The 12,225-nt window shown below is 46.8% G+C and overlaps 1 protein-coding gene across 2 annotated transcripts in view; it reads right to left on the bottom strand.

Moving 5' to 3' along the window:
• The window catches only part of PRKCB (protein kinase C beta), a 340,114-nt gene that overhangs the window by 154,105 nt on the left and 173,784 nt on the right, over window positions 1–12,225 (bottom strand). The window lies entirely within an intron of this gene.

Below are 12,225 nucleotides of genomic sequence, written 5' to 3'. Positions count from 1 at the left end.
ATATCCCAGGGCATATACTGTATTTGGCACATAGGAGGAGCTCAATAAATATTTAGTGAGCAAATGTTAACATTTATTGGGCACTGAGTCATGCCAGGAGCTATTTCAGGGCTGGCACCTGGGAACAAGCAGACTGTGAGGGGCTATTTCACTGGTCATTAACTTATTTAATCTTTTAACATCCCCATGAAGTACATTCCACTTACTGCCCCCACTTTACAGACAAGGAAACTGAGAGACTGGAGGTGCAGGGACTGGCCCAGGGCTCCCAGCCTTGGCAAGCACAGCACTGCCCACAGTGACCAGCAGGAAGAAGAGGTCAGTGAGTTGAGATGGGGATGTGTGTGGAGGGGGTGCTGCAATCACACTGCTAACCACTGACAGCCCCTGCAAATGCATGCATATTGAAGAAAATGACTGGAAGAGACCTGCACAAGACAGATTAGAGCCAGCCAGGAGAGAGGAAGACCAACCAGGCAAGTAGCAGGGGAAAGCTCTTTTTTCAATGGTTTACATAGAGGCTGCTGGAGGCCCCTCCAGCCTCACCCCCGCCTCAGCTGTCTGGAGGTCTCATACTTATAAGTACCGACCTCCTCCACCCACCGCTCCAACCCCTCCCACCACCCAGATCAAGCAGCTTGTCCCCTGATCAGTTCTGCCCCTCACTTCTTGCCACCTAGAGAGCTTGCAGTAAAGCCACACTGGGGTCCTCGTGACTCCACGATCCTCAGGGGGAATCCTCCAGGGTGCCTTTCTGTGCCTATCCTTGACCAGCGCCATCTCGGAGATGGGTGTGCTGGCACTTTCAGATGTCCACTCCCCCTGGACATAGGGGACTGGCAGAGAGGTAGATATTTGGTTCAAATGTCCCACATGTTTAGTGACTGAGCTGCAGGTGGCCAGGCATGCAGCCCCAGAGCTGAGGCGGCTATTTGCCACAGCAGGCTCCGAGGAACAGAGGAGGACAAAGACGAAGGTCACGGGACCTCAGAGACGGAGCTCCCCATCCCAGTCCCTCAGGGACCCGGCGCCCTGCCCTCCAGTTCCATCTGACTCCCATGTGCTCTAAAAATTCTTCTCCTTTGTGCTTAAGCCAATCCAGATAGGCATCTGTTATCTGCGATGAGGCTGATACTGACAACCGCTTTGGTTCAGGCACTGCCCACTGACCAGTCAGAATGGACCACGGGGCCTAGCTGTGCTGGGAGTTACCTCTTTAATTGCCAGGTTGTGGTGAGGTGCCGTGGAGAAGAGCATGGATGGGAGGTATGAGGCTCAGCAGGCCCAATGGCTATTTACCACTTGGGTTAATAGTATTTCAATATTTTCATAACTGGTACAGTAGTGTCAGCTCTGTCTTCAACCAAAATACATCCCTTTCCCAGTCTCTGAAGCTGAAGCTACTGACCCACCCTGGAATGACCTTGGGAATCCATCTATGAGGGAGGACCCCCCAAAAACAGTATTATCTTCTAGAGGGTGGGCCCCTTGTAGTACAGGCTTCCCCCACTAGGTGAGTGTTCTAGGAACCCATCTGTATCAGTGTAGCTGCTGGTGGTGTTGTGAGAGGCTGCATTCAGCTTCAGTGAACTTTTTTTAAGACTCTTTCAGTGTGTTTGCCCATTTCATAATGGGTGACTTACAAGCACACCTGCCCACACTGCACTGAGTGTTCAGCAGTCTTTGACCCAAAAAATGGCATGACCTCCAGGCCCCACCCTCCCTATTCACCTGATCTTGCCCCAAGCTATGACTTTTGTTTCCCCAGATGAAAAAAGTCCTCGAAGGGAATCATTTTGCCAATGTGGAAGAGGTGAAACAAAATACAGCAGAAGCACTAAAATGCATCAAAATCAATGAGCTCAAAAACTGTTTTAAGGAGTGGGGAAAAATCTCTATAGGCACATTGCGTCAAATGGGGAGTACTTTGAAGGTGACTGAAGTTTAAATATGTAAGAATAAATACATTTTTTATAAATAAATTTGAGTTTTGGGGGTTTCCCTCTTGTAACCTCTAAATCAGAGCTCTCCCTCCAGGTCTTGTTTTAATCCCTTCAAAGGCACAGCACCTGCCTCTGCCTCAATCCCTCCCCCTTCATCTTGTTTCACAGTCAGACCTCCCCCCACCCTAAGCCACACTGGGGGAGCCCTATGCAGCCTATCTCCATCGCTGGCCTGGGTCCTTCTTCAATGCTCAGAGGTCAAAATCTGGAGTCCTTGCTCACAAACCAATGTTGTAAATTTAAATAAGTTGATTTGAAAATATTTAAAAATCATGAAATGTCAGCTACAATGTAAATTTCTGGCTCCTTTTGAAAAATCACAAGTTGTGGCAACACTGTACCCACATTGCTATGGGCTGAGCAATGGTTGTCCTCTTCAGATAAAGGACACACTATCCAGTTCTCCACAGTCTGCACCATTCCCTATTGTATCACACCACACTGGCTCCACTCTTTCCCTTTGCACCTGGTCCCTGCAGGAGTTGGGGTTTGTGACTTCTGCCAGACACCCCTTCCTCAGTCCCTACAATTCATGGGGCTTGGATCCAACCACATGTGAGCACATTTCCTCAGGGCCAAGTGCTTTCAGAAATAGGGTTGAAACAATTGTATCCCTATCACAACATTTCCACATGATCTCTAGTCCCTGGTCCTCTCTGCCACCCCAAGAAATCAGGTTTCCATAGATCCTGATGTGATTCCTGTCCCTACTAATTCATGTGGCTCAGCACCGCCCCCCATGCTTTGTACTAGGTAAGCTTATATTTCCAAGTTTCCTTCCACTTCTGATCCTGATCCATGAGACTGATGAATAACCCCAAAATGATCATCAACTGTTGTGATTTCTACTGTCACCATGACCTAAGCACAGACTATCTGCAAAGCACTGTGCTGGATGGTCCTTAGCATGTCTTTCAAACTACATGACAGCCAATGAGGGGGTAGTTATTATTATTCTGGTTTTCCAGATGACCAACTGAAGCTTAGAAAAGTAATCTGTCCCTGGTCACAAAGGAAGAAAATGGGAGAAACCGGATTGGAATACAAGTTTGTCCAGCTCCAGAGAGAGGGGCAGCTGAGTGGGAACATCTGAGTGTCACCTGACTACCTCTCTGCTCCTAAGGCTCCCCAGAGGTCCCCCACATGACAGGGGTTATAGATGATAACAACTTTCATCTCACACAAATGTGGCACCAGCCAGGGACAGGACATCTGGGGTCCCCTACACCTACCCCCAAACCAGAGTCTTCACTGTGAGCACCCAACCCCCAGGACCAACAGACAGATCCCACCTGAGCACCTTCAGCTCAATGCCTGACTCTGGGCACAAGCAGCTCAAAAGAAGGAAGCACAGATAAGAAACAGACAAAAAATCTTTACACCTCGAAGTCAAAACCTAAAATAGCCTTTGTTGGTCTGAATGGGCTATGTGGCTTTGCTCACAGGTGGGCTGAAATCTGGCTGAGCTGAGGCAAAGCTGCAGGAATAAGGAAGCTGAGTTGAAGCAGAAGGTCAAGAAAGCACACCCACCACATCAGTCAGGGAAGAATGAAAAGCAGCTTGTGAATCCAGTCTGTGTCCTCCTGACTGTTTATAGGCCACAAAAGCCCCTGAAGGTCCATTTCCCAGGAGGTAGACAAGCAAATGGAAAATGAAGACTCCAGTCAGAAATGATCTCAGAACAGAAGGAAGGTTATACACACACACTAGCTGTGGGACCTCAGGCAAGTGGCTTAACTGCTCTGAGTCTCTGCTTCCTTGTCCATAAAATGGAGATTAAAAATAGTACCCACTGCATGGATTTGTTGTGATGTGAAAGCTCCCAGCACAGTGCTCAGCACACAGGAAGAACAAGCTGTTGATTTTATTATTCCAAAGAGAAAAAATAATCATGGTGACACTTCCCAAGCTTTGGTCATGAGCCATCATAATTTTGTATGTCTGTGTACCACCTATTAGTATAATATGATTGACTGGGCATTGTGCTTGAACTCAACATGCCACTTTTACTTCAATAAACCTATTTTAAAACAAAACTCCGTAACAGTGTGAACTCGGGTGGGGGGGCAGTCAGTGTGCAAATTATGGGTTTTTTCCTACTATGTCTTTGAATAAAATAGACATCTCTTAAAATTAATGTTTAAAATGTTCATCCCAACAGTCTCTGTTGAGAAACTGTGGAGACAGATGTGCACATTCCTGGTGGGCAGGCCAACCCTGTGTGAACAACTTGGCAGCACCTATCAAAATTACAAATGGTTTTTCCCTTTGGGAGCAGTCATCCCACTTTTGGGAATTGGTGCTGGAGGTCAACCCTCCTACAAAGGAAATAATACGTGTACACAGTTGTTCCTTGAAGGAGTGGTTCTAAGAGCAAAAGGTTTCAAACAAGCCAAGTGTGATAGGGAGGGGCTGCTTAAAACAGACTGTATCACAACTACACAATGGAACTCTACTGAGATGTAAAGAACAAGAAAGCATTCTTCACTATTATGGAACAATCTCAAGGGTATATTTTTAAGTGAGACTGAAAAAGGAAAGAGAAACCTATGATGCAGAAGCGTGCAGGTCACATGTTACCATTTTTTGTGAGAAAATAAGGAGGGATACAAAGCCTATCGAGTCACTCACGGCTGCAGGAAGAAACGGGGAAAGGTGAAAGAGCACCGTACAAGAGGACCTAACAAAAGTGCCTAATACCTGTGGAGGCAGGAGGGAGCAAAGCGGGCTGGGAGTAGCACATGCTTTTGTACAGAGATGTACAGAGTCAAGTAGCACATTTTACTGTGTTTCTGGGTTCCGTGAAAACCCCCAGCAGGCACCACCACGCTGGGAAACCCAACAGTACGCCACGCCCCGAAGTCTAAACAAGATGCCCACAACTCCCAAGACACAAGGAAGCAGGAAAGCCTTAATTGGGACCATGGGGACTGCGATGCTCTGAACATGAAATATGTATGTTCAGAAGCTGTGGTTACACCGTGATTTGATGAAGATCTCTCATGTTGTTCCTGGAGAGTGAACAGAACTGCTATTGCTGGGCAAACGTGTGCCTGGTGGCTGTCTGCTCCAGCATCTGATACATCGCGCCTTCTTCCAGCCCCCACCCCTTTGGCAAATAACTAATTGTTCAATTTGAAGGACAAGTATCTGGCAGGTAAACTTCGGCAGACTCTTAAATACGATTTCCTGGATTAAGATCTACACTGGAGTTGGTACTCTTACCAGGAGTTAAATGATAGTCATGTTCAAATTTAACACCCAGCTCTGGCAGTCTTTAGCTTTTCGACTCTGGGGCTAGTCATTTAAGACTTTTAAAATTTTAGTTTCTTCATCTGAAAATGGGATGTGAAAATAACAGTCCCTAATTCCTAAGATGCTGAGACAGTTCATGAGCCCCTGCATGGACACTGCCCAGCAGTCACTAGTGGAATAAACATCTAACATCATAAATTTTCTGTCCACAGTCTTTGTCCGCATCTAAATTCAAGTTTGCTTCTTTCTAAATGATTGGTAACAGATTTCCTATATTCTCCCTTTTCCTTTGGGTCTGTTTCTGCTGCTGTATTTAGAAAGTCCTCCCCAGCATCTTCTTCATTCTCTTATACTTTCACTTTTACACTGAAATCACTATTTCCCTTGCAATCCATTTTAGCAGGAGCCCTGAGCAAAGACCTGTAATTTTTTTCCTAGTGCATAGCTGGCTGTAACCAAAAAAACCTAAACTGTATAGAATGTTCTTCTCCTTGCTGATTGGAAATGCCTCTTTTATCATATACAAATTTCTCATGTGTCCTTTGTTCATTTTTACATTTTCTCTATGCTTCACTGATCTCTTTATTTCTGCCTCAGTACCATATTCTTTTTACATATCATAGGTTTATAATATCATCTAGAAATATGTATTTTATACCCACCCACCCCTCTAGTCTGGTTTCAAAACTTCCATGGTTATTTTCACCCACATATCCTTCCAGAATATATTAGAAATGTCAACTTCTGACAACCTTACTTATTGTCACTTCTAGAAAAATCCCCACCTACAGCACCAGCTCAGTTGGCAGTATAGCATCTGACCTCATGCATCCTGCTCCTGCTGAACAGACCAAGGCCTGGTCAGTGTTGGTCAGTGACATGCAATTTATTTTTTTGTTGTTTTTATTTATTTTTAGAGAAAGAGGAAGAGCAAGAGGGAAAGAAACATCGCTGTGTGAGAGAAACATCAATCGGCTGCCTCTCACATGCCCCCAACCAGGGACCTGGCCACAACCCAAGCAAGTGCCCTGCCTGGGAATCGAACTGATGACCTTATGGCTCACAGGCCAGTGCTCTATCCACAGAGCTACACTAGCCAGGGTAACACGCAATTTATAAAGGGAGAACTAGGCCAATCAGAATTCAGAACAAGGAACTATGCTGGGCTGGATGCTGGAGTTGGGCTAAGTGGAGGATGGGAGGATGAGGGGATGTAGAGGATGGGGGATGGGATAGGGAAGGGGGAGGGGTACACTCAGAATCAGGGCTGGCAGCCCAGAAAGCAGAGAGACACAGAGAGAAGGAGACATAGAGACTGAGCGAAACAGACAGAGAGACATCACATCTGGAGCCTTCCTTTATATCATTCTAGAAAAGTTTTTTTCTCTTAAACTCTTCTTAGTTGCCATTAATGTTAAGTTAGTCTTTACCTTTCCAGGATATGTTATTTGAACCAGCATTCACAATTCATCAGCTGAGTCAGACATTCTTGACTGGCTACACCGTTCTCCCTGGCATACCAGCAATCTCTTGCAGTGATACATTTCCAGACCCCTGGGTAGGACTTACAGCAGTGGGGAGTCACAATTTTATGGGGTTGTTGTGTCCCTTGTGTTGACGGGAGAGACCTGGTTCTTCTTGCTGATACATGTAAAGAATTACATATCAGCAAATCTAGTAGTATGTAATCAGTTTATTAGTGGCCCGTTCCCATGGAAGAGAACAGGAATGGGTAGACTAGGGGGTGAAAGGCAAAGTTTCAAGGCAAAGCAAGGTGAGAAAAGTGAAAGCGGCTGAAGACCAGGGTGGCAAGCCCCTGGGCAGCCTAGGGCCAGGTGGCCAGAGGCCCTGTGACCCGAGAGCCAAGAGCACTGAGAGAGAGAGAGACAGACAGACAGACAGACAGACAGACATATTGATTAAGGGGTAAATGTGGTGCCAGCTTTCCTGGGGGAATGTGACTACCCAAACTTAGGGATGTGTGGGGGTTTGTTAGCCTGAATCCTTATCTTGCTCCAGACTCCATTTGTTCATCTTGTTGTAAAACAAATATGTGACAGGAGGCAGTTAATTAAAATTGGGGCACTTTCCAAAGTTATTTAGGAACTCTTTCTGTAAGCATCAGGGACTCCCTCATGAAACAGATAATGACCAGAGGTAGGCCATTAACCAAAGTTGTTTTATGGGCTCTTTCTGTAAGCACCGGGGACCCTCTCCCACATTCAGGCCTTGAGATGAAAGTACCGTTTCAAGGCTTTCTTTCCCAGATAGTGGAAATGCTACATAGAATTCAAGGACTTCCCTTCTTTCTTGCTAATATAGTGTTTCTTGTGATGTTGGAACACCTGGCAATATTATCAGACCAGGCTCAGGACTGCTGAGTTAGTATGTGGGACATGTCTCCTTCCTCCTTCCTGCCTCAGTTTACTATTCATTCTACATAATTGGTAAAAGGTGTTTCCTGGCAACCAGGGTGCTAAATGCTGGCCAGTAGCAGTATTGCAGTCTCAGAGTTCTTCCTATGCTGTCTCCTGCCTCACTTGAATTATACAGAAACCTGGCGAAGGGCTCAGAGCTGTCAACATGGAACCAGCTCTCCTGAAGGCAGCCCTTGGCTGGAGCTGAGTCCTGGCCATGCCCTTTAGGTGGGGCTTATATTCTACCAGTCTCCACGGTCCCCAGCCCGCCCGCTGGACACTGCCTGGCCCCTGCAGGCACCTGAGTTTGTAAGCCCCACACTAGCATATAGCCAAGGGAGACTGGAGTCAACAGCAGTTGCTTCCATTCAAGGAGCCAGGGAATGAAGACCCAGCCTCCGGTAGAAGGGGGAGTCCTCATTCTCACAGCAAACAGGAGTTTTCTTCTGGAAGGCTGCACATACCAGCCAGCCCACCTCTAAGTGGCGCCAAGGCATTAAGCATTGGACCTGCAGATTCAGCCCCAATTTGGTACCTGGGTCATCAGGGTACAAGAAGCTACATCCTTTCCAGGTGGTGAGGCCTGGACTAGTCAAGTGACCCTCAACCTAATATAGGATTCAGTGCACTGTGAAGAGGTGGTCAGTTGGGCGTTTAAATGGTGAGGCTCCCGGTCAGGTTATCTGGATTCAAGCCCCAGCGCTTCCTAGCCCCATCCCTCGGCTGCATGCCTGAGCACTCCACACTTCAGCTTCCTCTTCTGTTAACCAGAGACAGCAATGATGTCGACTCCCTGGGGCTGTTACGGTGACTGGATCACTTAGAACCTTTAAAACAGTTGCCTGCCACAGAGCTGGCACTCAGCTATTGTTATTAATTATGAGTTATTACCAATCAGGGCATCCTAGGTCCACAGCATAACTTTTCCCAGTAAACCCCATATGTGTTCTTGCTTCTTGAACTTCAGTCTGGATTTCCTATGCCAATTTCCTCCACTGAAGCAATGAGTCATTCATTTGTTTATCCATTTATTCACCAAATATTTGTCAAGCACCTTGCATGTGTCAGGTGCCGGATGAGTGAAATCAGATACACGGTCTTCCTGGGCTCCCACCCAGCTGGAAGGAGACAGCAAAAATGGGTAAATAAATATTTGCTTTCAAGAATTGGAAAGGGGAAGCTCAAGGAGCTTAGCAGTTTATAGCAAGGGATTCAGCTGGACAGAGAGGTCTGGGAGCCCTGCCTGTGGACTTGCTTTGAGCTACAATCTGAGGACAGGTAGCTTGGGGTGAAGCCACCTGGCTGGGGCTCTGTGCAGTGCAGCTGCACCGTGTCCTGCTGCAACCTGGGTGGACCTGCCTCACACCACCCCTACTCCAGATGCCTAGCTCCCAGCTTTGCCTCGGGACCCCAGGCCCTGTCCCCAGCTCAGACCCCTTGGCCACAAGATCCCCACAGGAAAGTATTTAGTAGAGGAATAATGAGTCAGACTCTAAAGCCAGACCATTCAAATTCAATCCTAGTTCTGTTGCTTCCCAGTCATGCAGCCTTGAGCAAGTTATTTAAGTCAAATGAGCCTTGAGTTTCTCACCTTTAAAATGGAGATAAGAACTGTCACGTGACAAGACACTACAGAAGAGTAACCTGTACTGCAAGGCCAGGCTGCCTGGGATTGAATCTCAATTCAATGATTTCCTAGCTGTGTGATTTAGGGCTGGTTACCTAACCTCTCTGTGCTTCAGTTTCCTCATCTTTAAAGCAAAAACAATAATAGCACCGAATCCTCATAGGATTATGAGAATTTAATGAGTTAAGATTTTTAAAAGGCTTAGCACTCTGCCTGGCACTTAGTAAAACACTATACAAGTGTTTGTTGAATATAATAAATGTTTCTGCTTTCTTGATTTGCAAAGATTAATGAAATCAATCTTGATTGATCTCATAATTCATAATGAAATCATGATTATTACATTGTTCTTACTACCACAGCAGTAGGCATGTAGTATGCACCTGATAAATGTTAACTGAAGAGAAAAACTACATCTGTGATCTTGGGCAAGTCACTTTCATGCTCTGGTCTCAGTTCCCCCTTCAGAAAACAAAGGGGTTAAGCTGGGCATTCCCCAGGGGCCTTTTAAGTTCTGACAACCTGGGTGGTCCAGGCTGTTCACAGTGTGGCCCCACCTTTTCCTGTGGAGGTCACAAGGTGAATTTGCTGCTCAGTGTACAGCAGTGGGTTCAAGAAGCAGTCACACTGCAACAGGTCACACCCCCGAGTTATAAATGAATCCTCCCATCACCCACAAAACAAGCTCCATCCCCATCCCCTTCCCCGGCCACCCCGCCTTTCCCCACAGCACCATCAGTCAGCTCAGGGACCAGGGACATGGTCTGAGCCTCTCTCTCCCTGCTGAGTAGGGGTTGCCCAAATGCAAGACCAGGGCCCAGGGTTACTCAATGTGCACAGACGCTGCCATCTCGATTTCTGGATGCAGCCAGCGACTAGTTTCCTGACAGCTCCCTCTGTCCTGGGTTGCCCTGGCACACCCAAACTCCATTTCAGAAGAGCAGAAAGAACTTTCATGTAGAAGGACACAAAGGAAGCTGCAGGGTCACCTTCAGCACCTGGGACTCTGGACACCACCAGCCCATACAGGTTCTGACCCTAACAATCCTAAACACTATACACAAGATCCACAAAGACAAGAAGCCTAACTGAGGAGGACAAGGTCTGGCACACGACCCAGCACCCTTTACCAAGGACATCACAGGGACACGGCCGTGCTCAGCAGAGTAGCTGAAGAGTTACCCTGTGCCGTGCACCAACCACACTGTGGGTGTGAAGGGGTCGAAGAGCAGACACCAACCCACCTTTAGGCATCTATAATGCCAACGATGCGTAATAATAGTGGTGATCGTTATTACAGTAGCAGCTATTTCAGGCCAGGCACTACTCTAAGAAGTTTACATTTAATTAACTGACTTGACCCTCATTGAATAAGGTTTGTTATTATCCTCATTTCACAGGAGAAAACTGGGGCACAGAGAAGTTAAATAAGTGCCCAAGGTCACACAGTCATTTGAATCCAGAATCTGGACTCTTTGTCACCATGTCACACCCCTGTGATGTGTGACAGCACAAAGAGATATGTGGTGCTCTAGGAGTGCAAAATAGCAGGACTGACCTGGTCAGGGAGGTCAGAGAGGGTTTCCCCAGGGAGAAGATGCTGAGCTGCAGCCCAGAGGGTGAGGGGGGTCAACAGGGGTCTTAATCCAGGGTGCACAGTGAAATCAACAGGGAGGCTGGGGTCAGCCAGAGGCTTTGATTTGTCTACCTTGGGCTCAGGTACCAGTGTTTGTTTATAATTTTCATAAATGATTCAGATATGCAACCAGGACCAAGATTCACCAAACTGAAGGGGACGCAGGAGAGAGGAGTTGCCCACAGTGGGTCAGCACATGCAAATGTCTAGTGGTGGGTGGGCTACTAGGGCACAGGAGAGTGAAAGAGGAAAGCTCAGAGGGTGGGGAGGGGAGTGGTCCAAAAGAGCATGGAGGGAGGAAAGGGCCCACTGCATGCAGGGGCCTGATGTGTGAGGTGGCCCTCTAATCCATCTGCCAAAGCGGACTCTTAAGAATGACACCCAGTGTGAGTGCTTTGGGGCTCCGATGCGATGGAACAGCCAGTTCTGTTCATGGACAAGCTTGGCAAAGGGGCACATATGATGATCCTGCTCATAAGCCATGCCAAGGAGCATTTCTTTAATACGTTATTTAATGTGTTTTAATAGGAAACTTACAGGAACTGTGCAGAAGACGGACAGCACGAAAAACATGGACTTGCACATGGGACAACTCAGCTAGAAAAGCACACTAAGGGTGGAGTCCACTGTGTGGTAAAAATGCTACGAACTCCATTTAGTTGCCATCAACAAGAAATTTACCTTTAAAAAACCCAAATGCTGGCATTGTATACAAAAATTTAACAGGTTTATTTATATTGTCCTAAAGTTGAGCTGCCAAACCATATCCACTGAGACATTGTGACGTGCACCGATCCTTTATGTCTCCATGTTCATAGTAAAACGGTTCACACACAGATGGAGATGGAAAAACTGCCAATGCCTGTTTCCTGCCCCTATTTTCAACTTGCGGTCATGTACTTAGGTACCTTTTGAACCCATGGGAAAAAATATCTAACATTCAGAACTACCAATAATAGGAAGATAGTATGTTTTCCTTTTTTAAGGACTGAAATATTGGGCCCTGGCCAGGTGGTTTGGTTGGTTGGAGCTTCATCCTGTACACCAAAATGTTGCAGGTCCAATTCCTGGTCAGGGCACAGACCTGGGTTGCAGGTTCGATCCCTGGTCAGGATGCATATGGGAAGCTACAGATCAGTGTTTCTCTCTTACATTGATGTCTGTCTGTCTGTCTGTCTCTCCCTCTCTCTCCCCCTCCTTTTCTCCCTTCCTCCCTTTCACCTCTCTCCCTGCCTCCCTCTCTTTCTATCAAAAATCAATAAACATATCCCTGGGTGAAGATTTTTT

The sequence above is a fragment of the Phyllostomus hastatus genome, unplaced genomic scaffold (assembly GCF_019186645.2).
Source record: "Phyllostomus hastatus isolate PE091 unplaced genomic scaffold, TTU_PhHast_1.1 phas_contig_64, whole genome shotgun sequence".
Classification (NCBI taxonomy): Eukaryota; Metazoa; Chordata; class Mammalia; order Chiroptera; family Phyllostomidae; genus Phyllostomus; species Phyllostomus hastatus.
The sequence above is the reverse complement of the archived record's forward strand: the minus strand, read 5'-3'. Positions and strand labels throughout refer to the sequence as shown.